Here is a 10,536-nt window from a genome sequence, read left to right as displayed (position 1 = left end):
AGGGTCTCACTAAATTGCTGAGACTGGTGTCCATCTGCCAGATCCTCCTGTCATAGCCTCCCTAGTAGCTTGGATTATAGGCAAGTGCCACCTCATCTAGCTCTAATAACTTCTTGACTAGAGTGGTAGTGAAAAAAGTGTTTTGGGACTGATACCATATTTGTCTGCTTAGCATAAAAGTATCTTACAAACATCAATTATATGTATATGGAAAGAAAGTCATCAAAATGTTAGCAATAATGGGATTGTCTATTTTCCAGGTTTTCCACCCTTGACATGTGGGTAACTTTTGTAACTAGAGAAATGATTCATCCTTTTAAAAAATCTACTTATATAGACAACAGAATTTGGTTCAAATTGACTTATCAGTAATTTTTATTGTGCGTTGTGCTTTCCTAAAAACAGAGTGACCTAATAAAAGTGAGTTTGAGAGTCTCAGTAAATTAGCATATGCTTATTATTATATTAACAAGAATGGAGGTGCAAATTTTGATCTAGAAAGTACACATCCAATGATTGTCAGAGAAATGAACATCATCAGAGAAATGAACATCATCTTTTCTTTTTTAAACCAGTTCTTTTTTTTAAAAAAAAATATTTTTTAGTTGTTGATAGATCTCTATTTTATTTACTTATTTATTTGTGGCGCTGAGAATTGAACCCAGTGCCTCCCATGTGCTAGGCAAGCACTCTACCTCTCAGCTACAACTCCAGCCCTGAACATCATCTTTTCTACAGTAAACAGCACACAGTTGTTTCCACCAGGCTGACTGTTAAGAAGATTACTATACTCAAAAAAGAAATTCCAGAAACCTGCATTCTAATTAACATGGAAATGAAATCCACAAAATAAATATATATTCAAAGTTTATGCAGTCCCAGGGTACAATGGAGACAGATGCAGATTGATCTAATCTAGTTGCATTAGGAACATGAGTGTTTGTCGGGAAACATCAAGTGGAAAGTTGACATTCAGTTCAATTAAGAAAAGCAAAGCAAAGACGATGAAAGCAATTTCCTTTTGTCCAGTTACATTAGGCATTAAAATAACAGGCTACTCTTTGACCTTCCTGGGAAGGGCCAGGAGGACTTCCAATGACAATTAAATAAACAGCCAGCCTACTCTCACAAACATTACAACAAATAGGATTTAGGAAAACCTATTCTAGACTGAAAACCAGCCAGTGTAGAATCTGCAAGAATTTCTGTAACATATTTTTCTTGTTTCTAGGTATCCATTTTTAATTTGGAGAAACAGGGAGAACTGGTAAGAGCACCAGACTGAACATGGAGTTTATTGAACAAAATTAAGAGGCCACTCTCTGTGCATTGCTAATTTGTGTTGCAGCTGCTGAAGAAAGAACGTTTTTTAAAAAATAGCTCTTTTGGGTGCTTCTCCAAGGCCCCACTTGACATAGATGAGGAGCACCCCAGCATTTCTAAAGATTCGTGGTTTCTTGGTTAGATTGGTGACTTGCAGCCCTGGAGTTTAAGAACACGGCTGATTCTGCCCTGGGCCATAATTCCCAGCTATGGTGGCAGCAGAGGGTACCTCTGTTATTTCATGCAACAGTCCACGCTACAAGTGTGTGGGAGTTTAATTTCTTTTTCTTGCTCACTGAAGTTCAAGTTGCCATGATAAAACTTGGTTATAAACAGTAAAACTAATAGAAGAAAATTTTAAGACTGTTTTCCTTTATTCCTACATCTTTTTCTGCTCCCATCTTCTCATTCAGATCCAGATTCATTCAACATTCATTAAGGACTTATCACATGCCAAGCTGGAAGTTTTTCACGTGCAACCTGACATTTTTTTTGGTCTGAAAATTACAAGAGGTCCAAAGACATACCCTGAATTAGGTGTTCAATCATGGCTTCTTCAAAGTGTTGGTGGATTAGCCAGGTGGGGTGGTGCTAATGTAAACTCAGCTACTTGGTAGGCCGAGGCAGGAGGATCACAAGATCAAAGCCAGCCTGGGCTACCTAGTGACATCCGGTCTTCAAATAAAATAAAAAGGACTGGGGAAGTAGTTCAGTGGCAGAGGGCTTGCCTGGCATCAGAAGACTTTGGGCTGAGTTCTCAGTATGGCGAAGAAGGAGGAGGAGGAGGAGGAGGGGGGAGGGGGAGGGGGAGGGGGAGGAGGAGGAGGGGGAAAGAAAGAAAGAAAAAGAAAAAAGTAGGGGCTGGGGTTGTGGCACAGTGGTAGAGTGCTCGCCTAGCATAAATGAGGCGCTAGGTTCGATTCTTAGCACCACATATAAATGAGATATAGATATATAAATATATAATAAAAAGTGGATTAGATTATTAATTATGTTATTATCTCAATGTGTAACTAAAGTAATAGACATGTTTGGTATCATATTTTAATATTATTGTTATGGTTTGGATATTAAATGTCTCTCAAAGCCTCAGGTCTTAAAGACTTGGTTGCCAAATTGTTGCACTGTTGCCTAGTGGGAGGAAGGTCACTGAGGGTGTACCTTTCAAAGGCTCATTGGTAGCCCAGCCATTCCCCTCTCTCTTTGCTTCCTGGCTACCAGGAGGTGAGCCACTTTGCTCTACCACAAGCTCCCCATCAAGATGTTCTGCCTTACCACAGGCCCAAAGCAGTAGGATCAAAGGACCATGGACTGAAATTTCTGAAACCATGAGCCAAAATAAAACCTTTTTCCTTTATAAGTTGATTTTCTCAAGTATATTATCATGGCCATGGACAGCTGACCAAAACAATTATTATCATTATTATAGAAGTAATATATATGAATTTAAAAATTTTAGCAAAATGGTATGATATAAATGAAAAGTAAAAGTTGTCTATTTCTTTCCTCCTCTACTTGCAGTTTTTTTTTCCTGAAATATGTTGCATTGTAAAAATGGCCATAATATTGTGCAGTTCCTCCACAAAGAGGTGGGGTTCCCTTGAATCTTGCAATGTGTTTTGATAAATAGAATATGGTAGAAAGGACAAGGAACAGGTTTAATGCTAGACCTCAAGAGGCCTTTCAGTTTCTAATCTTACACTCTTGGAACAATGTAGTTACCGTGTCACTATTCCCAGGAGAGCCTTCTAGAAAATGAAAAGCCATGTAAAGTAGAGACAGGCTGTCTTAACCAAGCTCTACCCCCAGCCAAATCCCAAGCCACCTGGCCAGAACTGCCCGGATGAACCCAGTTTGAATTGCTGAAATCTAGAGTCATATAACTAAAAAATGGTTGCTATTTTAAGTCATTAAATTTGAGGGCGGCTTATTATGCAGCAAAAGCTGAATGATACAAGATGGGAACATTGAATAGTTTCTGCCATCTGTAGATTATCAGGATATAGCCTAAAACCCCAGGGAACAATTAAATGATAATGGAAGGAACCAGAAATACAAGCCTAATGTGATCCCAGGGTAGAGGCCATCATCATTATCCCCCATAATACAAGGGAAATATTGGAGAGTAGAGAAAGAGAACAAAGTAAGAGAGGGATTTTGATTTTGTAAAAATACATAAACTTAAGCTCACCTGCTTAAGAGTTTCTCAGTCATAAGGCCTGCTCACCAGTGTTTGCTCTCTGCCTAAGCAGATCCTTGCTCTCTCTCCACAGCTCGATCGTACTAAGGTATGGATGGCTCTATTGTGTGGGAATCAGCAGAATTTTCATATGGTGTTTCTAGGTTAAATCAATATTTTGTAATTGTCGAAGTCACTACCTGACTGGTGTCATCATCTCCTTCTATCACCAGAGGGGACAGAGATGGCTTCAAGCAGGAGGAAGATTTGTCAATGGTATCTGCAGAGATTCTGGTAACTGAGGTCCACTGGTATCTACTGAGGAAATCCACGCTCGACCACCACCCTGTTCAGATGATGTTTGAAGAGATGGCTGGGAGGCAAGTCCAGGTCCTGTATACACTCCTCTGTCACAGTGTCGGATGTGGAAATGAGTTAAGGAGAGAAGAGATCGTTTTGAATATGATGTGATAGAACTTTCTAGGAAGGTCTTCGATAGGCAGAGCAAGAGAGGTTGTGAGGGAAGAATTCAGGGATAAAACTCAGAAAGTGAGCCTTCACGAGAAAGGAAGCCTCAATCAGAAGAAAAAAAATCTCCACGAGCGTTCCAAAGGCTACCTACAATCCCCTTCTTATGCCCAGCCATTGTGCATGATTTGGTTTTCTCCTTCTCGCTCTCGTAGCTTTTGGAATCTTCTCTTTATATCTGGGGTCTTGAAATTTCGCAATGATATGGCTTTTTGATAGACACACTTTTTATTCACTGAGCTGGGCAATTAGTCTCACCTTTCAATCTTGAAACACATCCTGTATTTCAAGAAAATTTCTTTGTATTATTTCTTTGATAAATTTACCCCACTTTTCCTCTCTCCCTCAAACTCCCATTATCCAGATGTTGGGCCTCCCATATTTTCCTTCTCCTACTATTCATCCGTCTTTTATTCTACTTTCTAGGAAATTTCCACATTTTTTTCAGTTCTCCTGGATTTTTCTTTTCCTTTTAGGATGCTGGGATTCCTCCTTCTGCTCTTTCATGTTCGTCTGAAATTCTGGATAGTTCTTGGTGGACGACATACTTGGACATGACTCATTATCCAGTGGGTTTCATGGTAAGCAGGAGCCAGCCCTTCATGGGAGTTCCCCAGATGTTAGGATCTGTGAGTTTTTATTCTGGGATGAGTCTGTTTTCCTAGGAAAGAATCCTTTAATCTTTTGCCTGAGTGATTTAAACCAGATATTGCCTGTGCTCTATAGTGGTGAGGTGAGATGGTAGGGAGGGACTTTGGCTATTAATCTTTAATATGCCAATTTTTAGGTTTTGAATTTTTGAAAAATGCCAGATGTACATCAAAAGTTTTACATCGAAAGTTTTACATCTCCATCTTCCTTCTACTTGCTGTCTCTGGGCTTGGAGTTCCTGAGCCCAGAACCTGCCTGGTTCTGTTTTCTCTTACTGCAGATAGGAGGAATAGAAGTGGAGACTTGGGGTATAACCTACCTCTTTTTCAAACTTTCAATGTTCCCTTCAGACCCCACTTGCTTCCCAGTGGGGCTTCTTTGGAGGAAGTCTTGTCATTGATCCCTGTGTCATCCATCTTCCTTCTTAGGCTTATTATTACCCATATCTTCTCTCCAGTATTGTCAGAGTTGGGGTTTGTATTTCTTCTTCTTTTTTTGCTTTGGGTGATTATTGAGAAAAGAAAGGTATAGAAATGTCTTTCCCTGCCACCCTAAAATTATAAGTCCTTCATCTCTACTTATTGACTCATTTATAGTAGTCTGGGTTTTGACCCTAGACTGTATAAGAGGAAGAAATTAGCCCTCCTGCATTTTCCCATTCTTCATCTTCCTTCTCCCCTTCAACTGCTCTCACCTATATACACATTTTAAAATTTCAACATTTAGATTTATTTATATTCTGTTCTACATACCAACTTTGTGAGCTGGTTCTGAAGAATGAAAAGAGAACTCATCATTCACAATTTATGAATATTACTCATTGAAGATTCAAGTAACATGGTTTCACTTACTTAAAGAAAGGGAGTACAACTTTTCTTTTAACACTTCTGGAATTTCAAGGAAAATGCAGTCTGTTTTTCTTATACTCTTTGAGCTGCTCAAGATCCTACTGTCTTTAGTTTGACCTATCTTTGGGCCAATACTTTCTTATAAGCTTTATAATTTTCTTTGATCTTCTATAGTTGAATTTACTAGAAGAGTTTCTATTATCCAAATGATATGTTTGCTAGAATATGTGAACTAAAATACTAATAACATTTTTATTTTTTTTTATTTTAGAAAGAGAGAGAGAGAGAGAATTTTTTAATATTTATTTTCCAGTTCTCGGCAGACATAACATCTTTGTTTGTATGTGGTGCTGAGGATCCAACCCGGGCCGCACGCATGCCAGGCGAGCGCGCTACCACTTGAGCCACATCCCCAGCCCCCTAATAACATTTTTTAAATACCAAGAATTAATAACCTAATATTTTTTTCAAGAAAATTTTCTATTTGCCATGTCTTGCTTGTTATTTCAATTAGATGAGAATTTGGGTAGAATTCTGACCCTATTCTCAACCAAACACTCAGATCTGTGTAGTTAAATATAAATTGTCAAGTTCAGATCTCCTAACAACCTCAGGAAGAGTGCTTGGAGGCAGAATATCTTTGAGAATCAATTTCTTATTTGATATTACACATACAAAGCATTAGAAAACATAACAAGGACAGTGTTGGGATGAGCTATTCTAAGGTATTTCTCTGTGAGCTTCTGTCCTGTACACACATCATAGAACTTTTCCTAGGACCATGCCTTATTATTTACTCAGCTGGTAAAATCTTTAGAGAAGTTGATTAGAAGATGTCTAAGTAGTACTTCAACTGTATCACAATTCAAGGGGAGAGGAAAAACAGCCTACTATGTACCATGTGCCACCTTGGTACTTTCATGTGTTGATATTATTTGATAAAACATACATTATTATGTATTATTAATTATATTCATTAGTGTTATTTTGTTTTTATTACTTTATCATATAACGTGCCTAAGGCCAGAAGATTTATTTCACCTTGCCTGGGAGTGGAGATCAGCTCCTCGGCCTTCCTTCTGTTGGCGATCATGATAGGATCCATATTACATAAACCTGCTTCTCACTGGGTCATCCCACTACCTCCCACTCCTATTAGTATTGACTTTTCCTTCCATCTTCGCTCACAGCTTAGATTCTGAAACCCTGGAACCTGTCTTAATAAATTTCTCTTGAAAATTTCTAGTGCCACATCTTAGATCTTGTCAGCTTTCTTCTTGAATAAGTGAATGTTTTCTAAGGACCCCAAATTCTCCTGACTTGAATCCCAGAATATCAGAGCCAGAAGAAGCCTTAAAGTCAGCTACAGCCGTGGTTTCATCCTGCATCATTGGACTCATGTGGAGTTAACCTCAAGAGTCTTGGACTCCATATATTCTTACAGGATTTTTTTCCTTTCACTGAGCAACAAACTTCACACCATTATCATGTGGTATGGATGATTCAGCCCAGAAAATGATATCATTTTCCCAAGGTCACAAAGTGAGTTGGGATCATGTTAGGCCTTATAATCATTGGATTTATAACCTTCAACCCATTGCTCTTTCCTTCACCCTAACTCTGTTCAATACCATGATACTCACAGTTACATAGCAGCTCCTATAGACTCTGCTACAGGAGGATGAAGGATCAGGCTGAATTGTGAGGAAGTATCCATTCTCTCCATAATAAAGTTTAAGCTTTATTTGAAAATATTGCAAGATATAATAATTGAACAAGCAAATATTTTGAAAAAAGTACTCCATTATGTTCAGGTAATCTTATCTTACCCATAGCACCTGCCACAGGTGAGGGAGAAACCCTAGATCTCAGAGGGCCACTGATGAGATCCAGAGAAGGGTCCCTTTTCCCAGAAATCTAGAGTTAGCTCTTATGGAGAGTATCAGGACCAATTTTTTTCCTGAAAAACTTTGAAATTGAACTCCAGGAGATGGAGAAGGCTATGTAGGAAGATGATGGTAAAAAAATTGGGGCTGGAAGACATTTTGAACTATAAGCCTACAGAGAAAGAAAGTGGGAATGACAAGGTGGGGTGGGGGAGGGGAGAGGAGCATGCACGTGGGAGAATGGACAGGAGGGACCCAGTGGTTAGAAAGAGAAAGGGAGACAGAGAAAAGGGAGAGGGGAAGACTTGGAGAAAGCACCTGACATTTAACATTTCTGGTTCCCAGTTTCTCTCACAGGAAGTCTAGGATTCCAGAAGTTCTCCGGATTTTAAAATAAGCTCTTGACACACACGGATTTAAGTGGGGGTTTTACTCTCAATCACGGTTGGCTCTGGGGAACCAAATTCCCATCTCATGAATACCTCAGAGCTCTCATAGCTTGAGCAACATGGTAATTCAAGACTTTGATGGCTGAGTTCGGCTCATTAAGAAAGCAAAGAACAAGATCACTTAAATTGCACCAGCACCTCCCCACCCACACAGGTGCTCACAGTGGGCACTGGGTGGGCATCTATGAACGTCATCGAACCCAACAGTCTCAGCATACAGCAGCATCTGGGATACCAGCCACGGGACTCCAGAGAGACCTCATCTTAATCCCAAATATTTCTAAATTTCATTCCTTTTTATAAGAAGCCTCTCTCTAAGCATTTAAAGATAGGAATGAGGATTCCATATAATCACTCAGGCATCCTTCACATCAATGAAAAAGAAATGACTGAGATTTGTGATCTACAAAGCACTTTGCACCAACCATCTAGCTCTGTGGAGATTTTTTTTTTTTTTAAAGAAGAAAGTGCACAGTGAAGTGGAAATCTATCTATTATTTTATTTCCAAGGCAAGAAATAAAAATGATAAGAAATAGTAGTTTGCCTCCCATGTGGGGACAGAAAGAGGGTATCCGTCAAATCCCATGGTTAAAGTAAACAGGGAAAGAGAAGACGAAGCAAGATTGTAGCTTGAGTAAAATGTGAAAGAAAGATATAATCAGAATGGAATACAGAAGATTGTTGATGACAGCAGGGATTTCTTAAAGAGTCCATCTTAGTTCCTCTATAGGAAGAGGAAACAGGCAAAAAAAAAAAAAGTAAGGGATGTGTACCACGATGCTGTGATTGGAATCTCAGAGGTATAAGATGGTAATTAAGTCTGTCCTTGGCTTGGACATGATTGGGAAAATAAATATGAGGCATTTCTGGGGAAATTGTGTGAAATGAATATTGATTTTTAAGGAAGCACGTATGTGAGAAACATTGAAGTGTCTTTAAGCCCTTATAACATACACCCTAACTAATATTTGGTTAATGGGTTTAGAGAAATTCTTTTCTTAAAAAAATATTTATTCTTTAGTTTTAGGTGGACACAATATCTTTATTTTATTTTTTATGTGGTGCTGAGAATCGAACCCAGTGCCTCATGCACGCCAGGTGAGCACGCTACCACTTGAGCCACATCCCCAGCCCTAGAGAAATTCTTATCATTATATTCAAATATGTTAGATGCAATATTTTAGAAAGTCGTCAGAATAAATTTAGTTTTTCAAGATATTAGAGGAAGAAAGGAGGAAGGTGGGTACACATTGGTACTACTATTCTCCAGTCCCCGAACCCAGCTCCTCCTCAAGTCCTGGTGATCTTAATCCATAGTGTTGCTCAGAGTTCATGCCTTCTTAGTGTGACAGTCACCCCCAGGCTGCAACAATGGTCAATGGTGGAGCTCAGGAGCATGGTCTAGAATAAAACAGGCACCTCCATGATATATAAGTAGCCCCCTTTATGGTGAATTATTTGTATACTACAGAGCATTTTTAAATTAATATTTTTAAATTTTTGAGATAATTGTGATTTATATGCAGTGGTAAGAAAATAAAGCAGAAAGGGCCTCAGACCCTGTACCTGACTTCTCTCAATGGTAACAACTTGAAAAACTACACCATATATACTATATTGCAAATAGACATTGATAGTGTCAAAATAAAAAACATCAGGATCTCTCAGGTTGCCCATTGATAACCACTTCCCTGCCACCTACACTCCCTCCTTAACCCCTAGCAACCACTGATCTGCACTCTGTTTTATAACTTTGTTGTGTTAAAAATGTCATTTAAATCAGTGTTATTAAATCACACTGTATTTAATTCTTTGAGATCCGTTCGAATGACTCTGCATAGTTCTCTGGAGACTCCTCCAGGTTGTTGCATATGTTAATACTTTTTAGAGCTGAGGAGTATTTCATGGTAAAGATGAAGGAAATGAGGTTTGTTTCTAGTGTTGGGTTATTAGGGATAAAATTGCTATAGACATTCATGCACACATTTTTATGTGAACATGTTTTCATTACTATGAAATAAATGTCTAGGAATGTAATTTCTGAGTCATACAGTAGTTGCATATTTAGTTTTTAAAGAAATTGCCAAAAGATATTCTGAACTGGAGTTACTGCTTTCCATTCCCAGCACCATGTACGAACGATCGGTTTCTCTTAATCTGCTCAGCGGTTGCTGTCATCATGACTTTTCCATTTCAGCTGTTCTGATAGGTGTATCTCACTGTGGTTCTCATTTGCATTTCCCTGATGACAAATGAGGTTGAGCAGCAATTCACTGCTCATTGCCATGTACAGATCCTCTTCATTGAAGCATCTCTTACTGTCTTTTGCTTGTTTTCTAATTGGAAAGTTTACTTTTCTAATGTTTAGTTTTGAGATTTATTTATGGAGACTAAATATTAATAGCAATATATATATATATATATATATATATATATAATTAATAGCGTTATGTGTATTTATATAATGGTCTGTAGGTATTTCTCCAATAGTTTGTCTTTTCATCCTCTTAAAAGAATCTTTTCCATGGGAACTTTTTAATTGTAATCAAGTTCATTTTTATCATTGTTAGGTGCAGGACAGGCTGAATAAGCTGTCTGCAGGGCATGCCAAACAAAGTTAGCTGCAGGATGACCTGGCTTCTCTAACCCTCTGTCTGGTTCTTTATCACCT

The 10,536-nt window shown here is 38.5% G+C and overlaps 1 long non-coding RNA gene across 1 annotated transcript; it reads left to right on the top strand.

The window, feature by feature from the left end:
* Positions 1-1,229: 1,229 nt before the first annotated feature.
* On the top strand, positions 1,230-8,740 carry LOC144364857 (uncharacterized). The gene is made up of 3 exons (XR_013422957.1): positions 1,230-1,267; positions 3,736-4,611; positions 7,761-8,740. It is a non-coding gene; the product is annotated as an uncharacterized LOC144364857 (long non-coding RNA).
* Positions 8,741-10,536: the final 1,796 nt, after the last annotated feature.

This window comes from Ictidomys tridecemlineatus, chromosome 6 (assembly GCF_052094955.1).
Source record: "Ictidomys tridecemlineatus isolate mIctTri1 chromosome 6, mIctTri1.hap1, whole genome shotgun sequence".
Taxonomy (NCBI): domain Eukaryota; kingdom Metazoa; phylum Chordata; class Mammalia; order Rodentia; family Sciuridae; genus Ictidomys; species Ictidomys tridecemlineatus.
This window is presented reverse-complemented; position numbering and strand designations above follow the sequence as displayed.